Source organism: Protopterus annectens, chromosome 4.part0, assembly GCF_019279795.1.
Source record: "Protopterus annectens isolate FY-2018-M chromosome 4.part0, PAN1.0, whole genome shotgun sequence".
Taxonomy (NCBI): domain Eukaryota; kingdom Metazoa; phylum Chordata; order Ceratodontiformes; family Protopteridae; genus Protopterus; species Protopterus annectens.
This window is the reverse complement of record NC_056733.1, coordinates 1,944,467,206-1,944,481,583: the sequence shown is the minus strand read 5'-3', so window position 1 is coordinate 1,944,481,583 and position 14,378 is coordinate 1,944,467,206.

The following is a 14,378-nucleotide window of genomic DNA, read 5'->3' as shown; positions in this document are numbered from 1 at the left end:
TGGGCTATGGCTGACCAAGTTTGCAGATGACTGCAACTTGGGTGCTGTCATCAATTCTCCTAGTGATTTAGACATCTTCCAAGAGGGTCTCACTCAGACAAATGACTGGTGCCAGAAACATAGCCTCAAGCTGAATACCAAAAATGCATCATCATCACATTTGGGGAGAGTGACATCCCCACAAATTATCACATTAATAATGTCTAAGGATGCAATCAGTTGTGAGGGATTTGGGCACCCAGGTTAATATCAATCTGACTTTTGACCACCGTGTTGTGTCCATTCTACAGAATGCCTTCTACATGGCCCACCTCATAAGTAAGGGTATCTCATCCAGGGACAAGGAGGTCATAACATCCCTCTATTCTTTCCTTATAAGGTCCATTATTGAGTACAACACCCTTTTCGGCATGTACCTCAGAAAGCACATGCACCAGCTGGAGAGACCACAGAGGTTCCTAACCAGGAGAATCCAGAGCCTCAAACATCTACCATACACATATATGCTAAAAGCCCAATCCCTCTACTCAGTTTCATACAGACTCCTCAGAGGTGACCTCTGTCTGGCATACAAGGTGATCACGGACCCCACCTTGATGGGACTGCTGCATATCTGCAAGTCAAGCTCCACTCGAGTAACTTGCACATGTGGCCTCAACCTGGTCTGTGACATCAACAGGACTTGTTGGCAGGACAGATTTGTGTCCCAGAGACTTTCCCATCTATGGAATAGACTCCATCTCCACGTCAAGCAGAGAACCTCTTTACCCCTTTTTAAGCGCAACCTGGATAACTGGATGGGAAACAGAATATGCCCCTTGGATTCCACCCATGTCCCTGATGGACATGGGCATTGGGTGCTGACTTGTTTAAACATGGGCTAAATGCTTGGCTAGGTTTATAAGGGCCTCAGAGCCAATAGCTTAGTAACGTCCTATGATCCTATGATCCTATGATCATTGATGATCCTATGTTATCAAAAATGAACTACATCACAGTTGTAGTATGACTTATCCAGTGGTGCTAGCTGTTGATACTGTTCTTTCTAGACTGCAAAACTAAATAGGTGGTGGTTTGAATCTAGCAATGATTAACTACTGTAAGTGTGCTGTGCTGTGTAGAGAAGGCTTCCAATGCATATAGTATGTGTAGCTGTATCTTGTTATTGTTCAACTACCTTTTTTTAGAAGAATATCACTGTATTAAACAATTTGATGTTATCCATTTAAATGTGCACTGTCACAACAGTAAGACAACATCTCATATAGTGCATGTGATTCAGGCAGTGTTCTGTACCATGTCATCTTAAATAGTTCAGATTCAGCCATTACTCCTTTGACTCAGCTGTGTCAGTATGACTGTGAATGTGCCTGTAGGTAACAATGTTGTCATACAACTATTTGCTTTATACAGTTAGAGCTAGGGATTCCTCTTACAAGAATTTCAGTTCATTTTTCACACAGAAATGCTGTGATGCAGAATGATGATACCAATCTATGATGTGGCTTTCCCAACAGAACTATTAAGGATTTTCCTGTGGTGTGAGGAAATGTCTGTTCTGTATGCTATTCCTTAGTAAGGCATGTGTTTGAAATCTATGATTATCCACACAATGTGCATGATTGCCATTCTTCTGTCACAGTGATGACCGCAGTATGTATCACAAGTGCTTGGGTATACCTACCAGCAGGAAATATTGTGTGAAAAATAAACATACAGTAATAGTCTTTTAAAGAAATCATAGTCACTAGTATCCCTTGCAGCAATAACATGAGGTCATGGCTTCAGCTACCCACATATCTTAAAATTTTAGCAACATTTGCACCATGGCATGTTCATTCCTTACAATATCAGGTAGCTTCTGCCATCACATAATCAGGTCTTGAAACCCACACTGATTGACTATAGGCTTTGTGTGCACTTATGTTGTTATTCATGGATGAGATCCTTAACTATTATACTGTATACAAATTAGAGTAGGAGAAGGCACCCCCATTCCTTTTATGCCATACAAATTGTTAGCAACTCAAGCATATGACATTTGAAATTTGTTAACAGGGTTAGTCCATCTGAACTTGTGCCCTTTTTCATCAGAGGCCCAGGGAGGAAAGCTCCCAGTAACAAATATACAAGTAGAACAAAAATTTACAGTTAAATCTTTGCAAGTAAAGATTTTACAGTACAGGTTTTATAAATGAAGAATTAAACAGTTGTGCAGTGGAATAAAAATAAAATGTATAGAGAAGAAAGTAATTACATATCATTTAAAACAGAGATATGCTATAATGACTTCACATAGGTGGGGTCTCAGAACTGTGTTAAGACTTCTACTGTGGCACATAGATTCATACACATATCATTAATGGGTGTACTTACATAGCTTGCTTTTCAATTGCAGCAAAGGGCAACTGGAAAAGCTTACCCAGATTCTGTCACAACTTGTTGTGAGTGGAAGGTTAGTTTGTTTTTGCTTTGTAGAAATGGTCTATATTATCATATCACATGCTCAGAAGAGGAAACAACAGATAATCAACCCTATGTAAGCTAAAGTTTACAACGTTGAAACTTTAGAACAGCGATTAGTTTCCAATGGAAAACAATCGCTGTTCCAAAACAACAACAAAAGAAAAAACAGTACAACATTACACCCCCCCTACTTAAATATACCAACTCTGAGATCGCACTACAGTGCCAAAAAGGAAAAGTAGTGAAAGCGGCCAAACAAATTATTTCCCAGGGAAAGAATTTGCTGAAAAGCCGCTTCGCTATTTTGCCTTTGCGCACTTTACTGTTCAACAAAGATGCATCCGACAACCTGCGTCTGCCATGGCGTAATAGGGAACCTTGTAGAAATTGTTTCATGCTTATGACAACCAGCTAATTCTCAAACAAACTGACATGGTATGTGAGAGATGTATTTACACAATGTCATTTTAGGCAAAGCTCTCACATAAAAGTACTCCTGATGTCAATAAGTTTGTCAGTAGTACACACACTGCACCCATCACGCACAATTCAAAGCAGATACATAGACCCACATATAGCAAGGCACTTAAATGTAGCCTGTCCTAAATGCCAAAGACCTCCTAGATGAAGTACACATATCAAATACCCTCAGCAGCCCTGAATGCACTATTTCAAAACAGCATCAACATCAACACATACAGACACATCTCGTGGAGCCTTTACTTTTAAGCCCATAAGGCAAGCCACTGCACAATCCAACATTCTGGTCATTGGAGACTTCATTGTGAGACACACTGGTGTCCCTCTTATCAGGCAAAGTAAGGAGAAAGTCACAGTCAGTTGCTTATCAGGGGCCAGGATCTACCACATTATGCATACACTCAGATCATTGGACCACGAGTACCAGTATGACTCAGTCATAGTCCATTTGGTTGTAAATAACCTGAGATGTACTTCCCTAGACTATATGAAGACAGACATCATGGAGTTCTGGGAATATGTGTCCTACACTGGTATGAGTCTAGCATTGAGCAACTTTTTCCTAGGATAATGCCACAATATGAACAAAAGATGACTGACTTTAATAATTGGCTAAGTTTCTGGTGTCATTCTACTGGGGTGCAATATCTGTCACCGTGGAAGGAGATGATCAACAGACCATGCTGCTTTGCCAAGGATGGTCTGCACCTCTATCTCTCTAGGCTTTCAAATATTAGCTAAAACATTGTCCTTTCCTATAGTGCCTTTTTTAGGGAATGTCAAACTGAAAATATTTCCAACATTGGAAATCAAAACCAAGAAAATGTAAAGGTATTACTGCTCCGTGCTACAAGTCTAAACAAAAAACTCCACTCCTAGAAGTTCTCTTCACCCTAGAGAATGTTATCTTTTTGGTCACTGAGACATGATATAAAGCCACAGGTAGAACACTGGCAGTGCAAGGTTATAATACCTTCCACACATGTAGACCAGCTACTACAAAGCCAGGGACTAAAGGTGGAGGTGTCTTGATTTACATCAAAAATACATGTACCTGGGGGCGGAGCCTGAATGGCTAACTGAAAGCAGCAGTATTTTAGAGCTGCATATAACTAGTTAAGACAGGAAAAAAATATTCTTTTTTTTTTCCTCAAAGTATAAAATCTTGTAGATAAAGGACTAATTTACATAATTAGAAACTTTGGTGAAGTTTTACAAATAATTTCCTGTCAAAAAGCTTGGAGATATATTCACTTGTTAAAATGAGCAACTCAAAGAATTCTCACCAGGATGCTGCCTTAAAGAAGGAACTACAACAGATGACATCTACCCTGCAGGAGTTGTCTTTGAAGATGGATGATTTTAAAGAGAACCTAGAAAATCTTAAAATAAGCAGTCAAAAACAGGCTGACAGCCTCAAGGAAATGCTACAACACCAGACAAGGATAAAAGGAATAGAGGTTTCTCTAAATTAATTAAAAAGCAGACTTAAGGAAGAGGAAACACAGAAAGATCTGCTTCTTAAACAAAACACTTGGTTGGTTAATAAAGTAGATGACTTGTAAAAAAAGGAGAGGAGAAGTAACATCTGGATTTTTGGATTATCTGAAAACACAGAAGGTGAGGATATTATTTCCTTTTTATCAAGCTGGATCCCTGACTTTTTAAATTTAAAAGAAGGACTTTCTTTTGGCATTGAAAGGGTGCACAAAGCTCTTGGGAAACCTGCACTAACTCAAACTCTCCTCCTTGGTCAATAATTATCAAATTTCTTTCATACTTGGACAAGGAACATATTTTAATATCTGCTTGGAGGAAGGCACCTCTAAAATATAAACAAAGCCTGATAAGATTTGATAACGACTATTCATCTAGAATAATGGAACAAAGGAAAAAAGTGTGTTCAATGATATACATTTTCTGAAACAAAATAACATCAAGGCACAACTTGCATATCCAGCTAAGATAAGAATACTGTATGCCAATGAAATGAAGACTTTTATTGACTTAGAGGAAGCCTCTTCATGTATTAAAACTAATAATGTGATTACGTTACCAGAATATATGGATTGGATGTCACCTTCACTCAAGAAAACAAAAGAAACAAATGTCTGGACAGACATCAGAAAGAAGAAGCAAAAGACTGATACTGTTATAGCCAAATCTCTCAAAGCATCTACTATGACATGAATTCTTTTAATATTACTTTAAAGGACCAATTTTACTGCTTGGAATTTTTAAAACAAAGGTAACTAGCTACTGGAATCGTTATCTATATTTTTCGAAAATAGATGACACATGAGAATTTTCACATTATCTCAGGTATGCAAAATGGGGTACTTTTCTTTCACAGAAGGAGGGTTATATAGCACATAAAATATTTATACTGTAAATCTACATAGTGTATGTGTATTTTCTCTTAATTTTCTCTTTTCTTTCTCTCTCTTCTCTCTTTTCTCATTATTTATTTTAAATGCATCTTGTCTCCCTTTCTAAATTCTCTCCTATTTACTATACTAATATAGTCTGTATATATTTTAATAACTCACTATCTATACATAGATAAATAATAGTCTAAAATAATCTAGTTTTAAGGTAGACTAATTGCAATAGTGAACTTAATTAATTGTTTTTACAATATTTATTAGGTTAATAATAGTCACTGTTATACTTATTGAGAGTGAGGACATGTTTGTGATTAACTCTGAAATGTTCCATTCATGTACATATGTCCTTTGAATTATTTCCTTTTAGTATTAACAAATATATAGAAAAGGAGGGAAAATGTACTGTTGGTTAAGATAAGTGAAGCTTTCTTCACATTCTATTTGCATTGCCATAGCAACAGTAAACAATTGCTATAGTTTCTAAGGACACGGTGAACCTTCAAAGTGCATTTAGCCTCACAGATAACAAATAATAAGAAAAAGTAATGTTGTTTAGTTATTAAAATGAAAAACAACCTAAGCAAGGTAAAATAAATACATAATAGGACTATTTGTAAATATTTTATGATTTATCCTCATAGGATTACATATTCCTGGAAGCACAACTGAAATGTTCCCAAACTACATATGCACTTAAATATAGCTGCTTGATTAAAAATTATTACTCAGTTTAACATGCTGATTCCACAAGCTGTCTGCACTGTAAAAGTTTAATTTTATGCTGTGGCGACCCCTAACCAGGAAAAACCGAAAGACAGCAACAACTTGAAATTGACAGCCTCTAGAGCACATGAAAAGATGCATATTACTTTTTGCAACATGTTGTCTTTGCAGTTACCTCACACTCCATACAAACTCACTTGGCAACTGATAGCTACGCTTTTAAAATATCAGTTTAAATATTAAATGTGCCCTTGAAATGCTATTGATATTTTGACAAAATATAATCTGAACTGTAAAATGAGTGACTTGAAAGAAATGAAGTAATGCATAGATTTCAAAGACAGTTCTTGACACTACAGTATAAGTAAAAATATATATTCACAAGGAAGTATTGAAATGTTTTAGTCTTCCAGTTAACATAGCTTACTGTCAACATTTTGCGATATCAGAAAGTTTGAAGAACTAGGAAATTACTATTATTTGTCTTTATAATGATTATTAGACAGATGTTAGACTCTGCTTTATTTAATGAATTGTGACACTTGTTTATGAGGAAAAGTGGACTCAATTACTCACATTGGACTACACATTCCTGGAAACTCAACTGATATGTCCCCAAATTACTTGTAAACTTAAATGAAACTGCCTGATAAATAAGCATAATTTACTTTACAACCGGAATCCATAAGCTATCTGCTCTGTATATGCTACATTATATATGTCACTTGCATATGACAGTCTCTAGAGCACACGAAAAAATATATATTATTTTTGCAACATGCTATATTTGCACTAACCATACATTCTAAACTAACTCAATTGGCAACTGACAAGTTATTTATTTGAAACATCAGTCTAAATATTAATTGTGCCCTTGAAATATTGTTGCCGTTTTGACAAAACAAAACCTGAACTGAAAAAGGAATTATTTGAAGAAGTGAAGTATTGTACAGATTTCAAAGACAGCTATTGACACTGCAATATAAGTAGAAATGTATACATGCAAGGAAAAATTGAAATACTTTACACTTTTAGTTAAAATAGCTTATTGTTAAATTTTGCTTTATCAGAAATTTTAAAGAGCTCGGAAATTACTTCTAATTTGTCTTTATAATGTTTACTAAAGTGATTTTAGTCACTGTCTTGTTTAATGGATTACAAGTCATGTACAAGATGGACTACTGAATGTTATTTCTGTTTACTTATGTTTTCTGAATTTCTTTTATTAGTACTTATTTAAAACAAGGGAAAGAAAGGGAAGGGAAATCTCTGCTTTTGGTCAAGGGAGAAGAGGCTTAAGAGTATTCTAACTGCCTCCAGAACTCTCTAAGATGCTTTAAACACTATTTGATTAATATTTACCTAAGGTAAGTCTTGATTACCATATGGGTACCTACAAATTCATTCTAGACCTGATGTGATTACCCATTCTGGAAGCAGGAGGTGCCCTATGCAGGGTGGGAATTGTCAGGGTGATCATAGTTCATTGTAAGGATCTGCTTTGTAAATCTATAAATATGTAAAAGCACTGCACACTAGAATGTAGAGCGCCTCTACTCAGTCAGGATACCACTGATAAGCCATGTCTTTTCATAAGTGTAAGTTGAAGTTGGTGAGCTGAAGAGTGGGAAAGTAAAGGAAGACAGTACACCTACAGTAAATTCATATTTCATTGGTAATCACTCATTGTCTCCAACAGAGTCCTTTTAGTCAAATTATTTTAGTAATCTATTTGTTGTTGGCTTATTTAGTGTATGCTCCTCTGTTGCATTTAATTTATCCGAAATGACATATCTGATATGTTTGGGATCTCTTAAGGGTAACTAAATATTGGCTATTTTCTAAGTCAACATAATAATTGTTTACACTACTAACATTCCATCTTGATATATAAAATACTATAGAATAATAATAGAATAATATAGAATTTCATATCTCTTTTAAGAAAATTCTCCATATAATAATTCGACATATGGAGCTCAGTTGATATTGTTGGTTAAAGGTATGAGTGATAATCCAATAGATCTATCTTTATCTATTGGATTAGGAATGACTTTCATTCCATGTTTAATGGGGAATTCATATTTATTGCATTTGACACTTTAGAATTAATGTTTTATGGAAGTATTTTTTTTAAATCCTGTCCAGAATTGTACCCTACTTGTATTTAAAGAAGAAAGAACATTAAATTACACTCCCAAGTTTACACACATAAAAATAACATTCAATGTTACCAGAGAATATGGTATAACTGCTATAATCAAAATAAAAAAAAAAAAGGAAGCAAAATGTTTCTTCTAGCAATAACTTGTAATGGATTTAACATTCTTATCATTACATATTAATGGCTTAAATAATGCAAATAAAAGATCAAACATACTAAAATATTTAAATCTAAATAAGGCACAAGTAGTATTTCTCCAGAAAATGCATTTTAAGACTAATGATAGCTTTATTTGTAACCCTAAGGACTATACAGTCTTAGCTCAAGCCTCCTATAGAACAAAGACAAAAGGAGTATCAATTCTCTGGAAGAAAAAATTTATCACTCCAAAGGTTATTTATAAATATGAAGACAAAGAAGGTCTACTACTGTTTGTTATAATTAAATATAATAACAGAATATGAACATGAACTAATCTATATTGGTTCCTAGGAATTGGAGCAGGAACGGTTAAAAAACACCTAGTTTTTATTTCCAACAGGAAATCTTATACTGGGAGGAGACTTTAATTGTACCTTAGAAGCTTCTGAAACCACCAAGATGTCTTTTTGCATAGCAACTATTTCAAAATCCTTAAAAAGATGGACTGATTCATTTAATTTAATAGACACTTTTAAAGTAAAAGATGACAAATCCTTATTATTTTCCCATAAAGATCATAGATTTGGAACACAAACCAGAATATACAAATTATTCGTAGTTCAAGATTTACAAACAAAAATCTTCAACTTCTTGATAGTTCCATGCCCCTTTTCAGATCATGACTCTCTGATAATGAAGCTCCAGATAGGGTTTAAACCTTTAATTCACTCAACTAGAATTCCATCATATATCACAAAAATTAAATTCTTCAGACCCTGGATGTTGACAGAACTACAATTATTTCTTGAAATTAATGATACAAGAGAAATCAGCAGAGTCATGGTTTGGAACTCATTAAAAGCATATTTATTTGGTAAGACCCTTAGCTGGTACAAAAATAAAGTTAGAGTGTGGGAATCTGAATCATTATACTTGCAAACCAGACTCTTGTCAGCAAAATCTTAAAAAAAAAATCAGAATTGTTCAGAAGTCAAAAAGGAAACAGAGGAATTAAATAAAAAAATAATGAAATTCTAACACACAAAACTTGTCTAGCCTTGGAAAAATTAAAAATAAACTCATTAGCCACCTCCCCCAGATATCTACATAACTTATCTACAAGAATTAAAATACAGTCTAAAGCAAATGATATTAGTAGTATATATCATGAAAAAAGGGGGAAAACGTATCAAATATAGGAGACATCCTTGAAGCATTTTGGTTCCATTATATGGAACACATCAAAAAAGATTTAGATAACAACCAAATAAACTTAGATACAAACGTTATCAATATAAAAAAAAATCCAGAAAACTTAAAACTAGACCTACAAAATCTTATATCCTACAAAGAAATTGTTGACAAGATAAAATAAAGTAAATCTAACAAAGCTCCAGGGATAGATGGTATAATTACGGAAATTTACAAACTCTTCCCTTCAACAGAAATCTCGCTTTCTCATAAAACTTTGCTAGACATCCAGTCAGAAGCAAAAATACCACCGTCATGGAAATATTCTCTTATAACACCAATTCTAAAAGATAATAAACCATCAGACCTTTGCACCTCATACAGACCTATATCATTGATGAATAATGATTACAAAATATTCATGTCAATCCTAGCTAACAGAATGAAAATCCCACTTTCAAAGACAATTAATAATGATCAAACTGGGTTTTTATATAACAGGAACACACATCATAATATTAAAAGGATACTTACTCTTATAGATTATGTGAATAAAGAAGATAGTGAAACACTTGTAATCAGATTAGACATAAAAAAGCCTTTGATTCCCTCAACTGAGAATATCTATTTAAAACTTTAGCATTATTTGAATTTCCTCCTCCCTTCATCTTATTACTAAAAACCTATATATATATATATATATATATATATATATATATATATATATATATATATATATATATATATATATATACATATATATATATATATATATATATATATATATATATATATATATATATATATATATATATATATATATATATATAAAACTTAGCCTACATTAAATTAGGTCCTTTCACCTCAGAATCTAGCCATATAATGAAAGGTACTAAATGAGGATGCCCCCTTTCTCCTATTTTATTTGCTTTGGCTATACAAATATTTGCAGAAATAATACACAATAATCCAAGAATAAAAGGAATAGAAGTCATATCTAAAATAATGCTTTTTGCTGATGATATTTTATTAACCCTATCAAACTCCAGAGAGTCATTAGGAGAGCTAGAACATGTAATGGAGAAATCTTATAAGATTTCAGGTCTACACTTTAATAGATCAAAATCAAAATTACTGTTTTTAAATAAGAAAAAAGAACTACAAGTTGTAGATAAATCCATCATAGGAAAACAGGAACTTTATTTAGGAATAGTGTTATGCAAAAATATAAACAAAACAATATTAATAAATTATAAAAACTTTATTGAAATGATAAAAATATACATAGAAAAGTGGAACAAAATTATATTAACTTTTAAAGACAGATTGCAATTAATAAAAATGGTCTTATTGCCAAAAACACCATATGTAGCATTAGCAATACAGTTAATTCCTGAAAGATGCATTCTTAAAGAAATAAGCTCATGTTTAATAAAATTTTTATGGTATTCCAAAAAGAATAGAGTACCTCTAACTCATCACATTAGACCCTGGAAACAAGGAGGATTGAACTTCCCAGAAATAGAAACATATATAAAAGTATATGTGCTTAAAACTACAATAGACTGGACAAACCCAAATTATTTTACCAACTGGAAAGAATTAACAATGGCTATATTAACAAATTAATTTAATCTGTTAAAAAAATTAATAGTAGACAAATTAAACAAACCATGGTACATACTATGCATAAGTATACAATATAATATAACAAAACCTTCTAAAACAATACTGATTAATCATTACATTAATTCATTTAGGAAACTTATCAATGCAAACATAGATCTAAAACTTTGGTTTGACCTTTTAACCCCATTTACCATCACTAAGAACTTTCCTCACAAAATATATAGGGACACAATAACCTCCTGGGATCAAAATGGATTCTTATGCTGGTTTCACTGTGTAAATAAATTAAATGTTTTAGATATACATATGATAAAAACTGCTTACAATATTCCAACACAGGACTGGTTAACCTTACAAAGCATTCTAATGTGCACTCAGGATGTACGCAGATTAATTAATAATTCCTCATTTAAAGATACCCCAAGTCTAATACATTTTCTGTATGAAATTCTATATAATAGCTGGGAAAAGAAAAATTCCATTTCAAATATGTATAAAGAGTTAATAGCATATAAAACAATTCCCAAAACAATCATACTGGCAGTTCTTAACAAAAGGTCAGTCATTGCAGTTAACATAAGAAATTAAAACTAACATCTTACTATCAGTTAATTACACCTCTAACACACAGTACTGGAAAATATTTAACTGGAAATACTTACATAGAACATTTTTAACACCAGATAGAATTAAAAAGATCAGTACTACTACAAATGTTTTTTGCTGGAAGTGTGAAAAGTCAAATAAAGCAGACTGAATTCATAATTTTATGAATGTAATAAAATTAAATTGTATTTGAATGGAATCAGTCATTTTTTACAAGCTTTATTTAATGAATCATTTGCCTTAACTAAAGCACTGATTATACTAAATGTAAATGAAGGTCCCTACCTGAATAAAACAAATATGTATTTGTTATGGACAGTACTTGCTGTATCTAGGAAATGTGTAACCAGAAGGTGGAATTCAAATACACCTCTGATCTTGGAAGAATTCTACACTTTACTGAAGACAACTACATCGATGGAAATAAAAACCAAAGAACTAGAATCTATCCCAGGCCATTGGTAAATAATCCTTGGAAGAAAGTTATATGTTTGTTGGACACTCTGCAATAATCAATATTGTATCTCTGATAACTGATCTGTTCATATGTTCATAGGTAGGTACTAGGCTATCTGCCTGAAGGCATTTATAAGCCTAGTCAAAATGTGTTGGCTTTTGACACCCCCTTAGATTAGTTCCCTGTGCCTCTGTCCAGCAGAACCATTGAAGTAATCTCTGGGGTAAACTTTCTGTTTCCCATCCACTCATCAAGGTTTCTCTTGAAGAGGGTTAGTGAAGAGCTCTGCCTAATGTAGATTGGAATCTTGTTCCAGAGCACGGGAAGTCTCTGGGACTGTTAATGCTATATTTAATAACATACAGTGTATATAATTGAAAGTCAGGCTACTGTAAATATTGTATATAGTTGTTTAAAATGATATTTAGAAATATTATGTAAATATTATTTTAATTGAAAATAAAACATTTTTTGAGGAAAAAAATATATGTACCTCAAAGTTGGTCAAACAGAGCAATGCATTTGAGTTTCTCCAAGTTGAAATCACCATAGGCAAAATCCAATACCACTTCCTTGCAAGCTATAGGTCCCCATGTATGACCCAGGAAACTCATACCATGTATTTAAACTTATGGGAAACACTCACCATCCAACCCAGTACAATATTAATGGGCAACTTTAATTACCTCACTATTAACTGTGAATTATATACAACATCAAATGTACATGTGCAGAGATTCATAGATTTTCTAAACACAAACTCCCCGGACCAGATTGTCAGTACACCCACCAGGGGTGCAACCAAACTGGAGCTGGTCCTCACTAATATGGGAGAGTGTTGCACACCCCATATTGTAATGTCTTCTCTGATAAGGTCAGGCTACATAGTGATCTCTTTTGAAATAAAAATAAAACCTGGAACTCCAGCTAGCCCTGAAATATTCACAAACTAGGCTAAGGCTAACTTCCTACTATTAAGTGATAATCTGGCAACATTTCAAGCCATCATGAATCCTGAGAACACTGCTGCCTACATGGAACTGTTCACAGAAAACCTATACAAGCATGTTAATAGCTGCATGAAGGCAGCTGTACCCACAAGGAAGAAGTACAGAACTAACTCAAAAAAGCAAACCTGGTGGAATCACAATATCAATAGGCTGTATAACAGAAAAAAGAAAATCATTGCAAAAATTAAGAGGTGTAGCACCCAGCAGGATAAAAGCACTTTCATCAAACTAAACAAACAACTCTGAGGAATATTGAAGTCTACCAAAGACAGATTTTATATAAATTTGACCTCCCATGCCAAGGACAACCGCAAAACATTCTTTATTTATGTCCACATCCTCAAGGACAATACACAAATTTGTGCAGAGCTCATTGTTAATGGAGTCACCTATACTGAGCCAGTACATATAGCAAATCTAGTGGCTAACAAATTCAGTTTCAACTTTAGCCTTCTCTCCCCCTCAACCTTCCTCTTAGGAAATACCATCAGATATTACCCCCCTTGATATCACTTGGGAACAGGTCCTTAATGGTCTCTCTAAGGTCAACAACACTGCATCAATAGGCCCAGACAATATCCCAGGATGACTTCTAAATTGTATGAAATATGACCTATTGGGCCCTCTGGAATTTCTATTTAACTGTTGTCTCCAAACAGGCTTTGTACCTTGTGAATAGAGAACAGCAGCAGTCAACCCTTTGCACAAAGGTGGGCCATCTATAGACCTTGGACACAACAGACCCACAAGTCTCACTAGTTTCATCTGCAAAGCCATGGGACGAATTATCATGGAAATGATCAATAATGACTTAGGAAATCTCCAGACACTGGACCCAACTTAATTTCATGTAGTCAAGGGTAGGTCATGTCCACTCAACCTGGTGAACTTTTTTGAGAAGGTCACCAAAGCAATGGATTAGAGCAACATGATTTCAAACTGCCTACCTTGACCAGGCCAAGGCATTTGGCATAATACTCAACTCATTCATTGCTGACAAATTCAAGAGGTTAGAAACACACCAATGATCTCAAAAAAACTATTAAAATAAACATACTAGTTAAATAAACTACTTTAATAAACTACTTTAATACAATATTAAAATGACAAAAAAAGTAACTGGT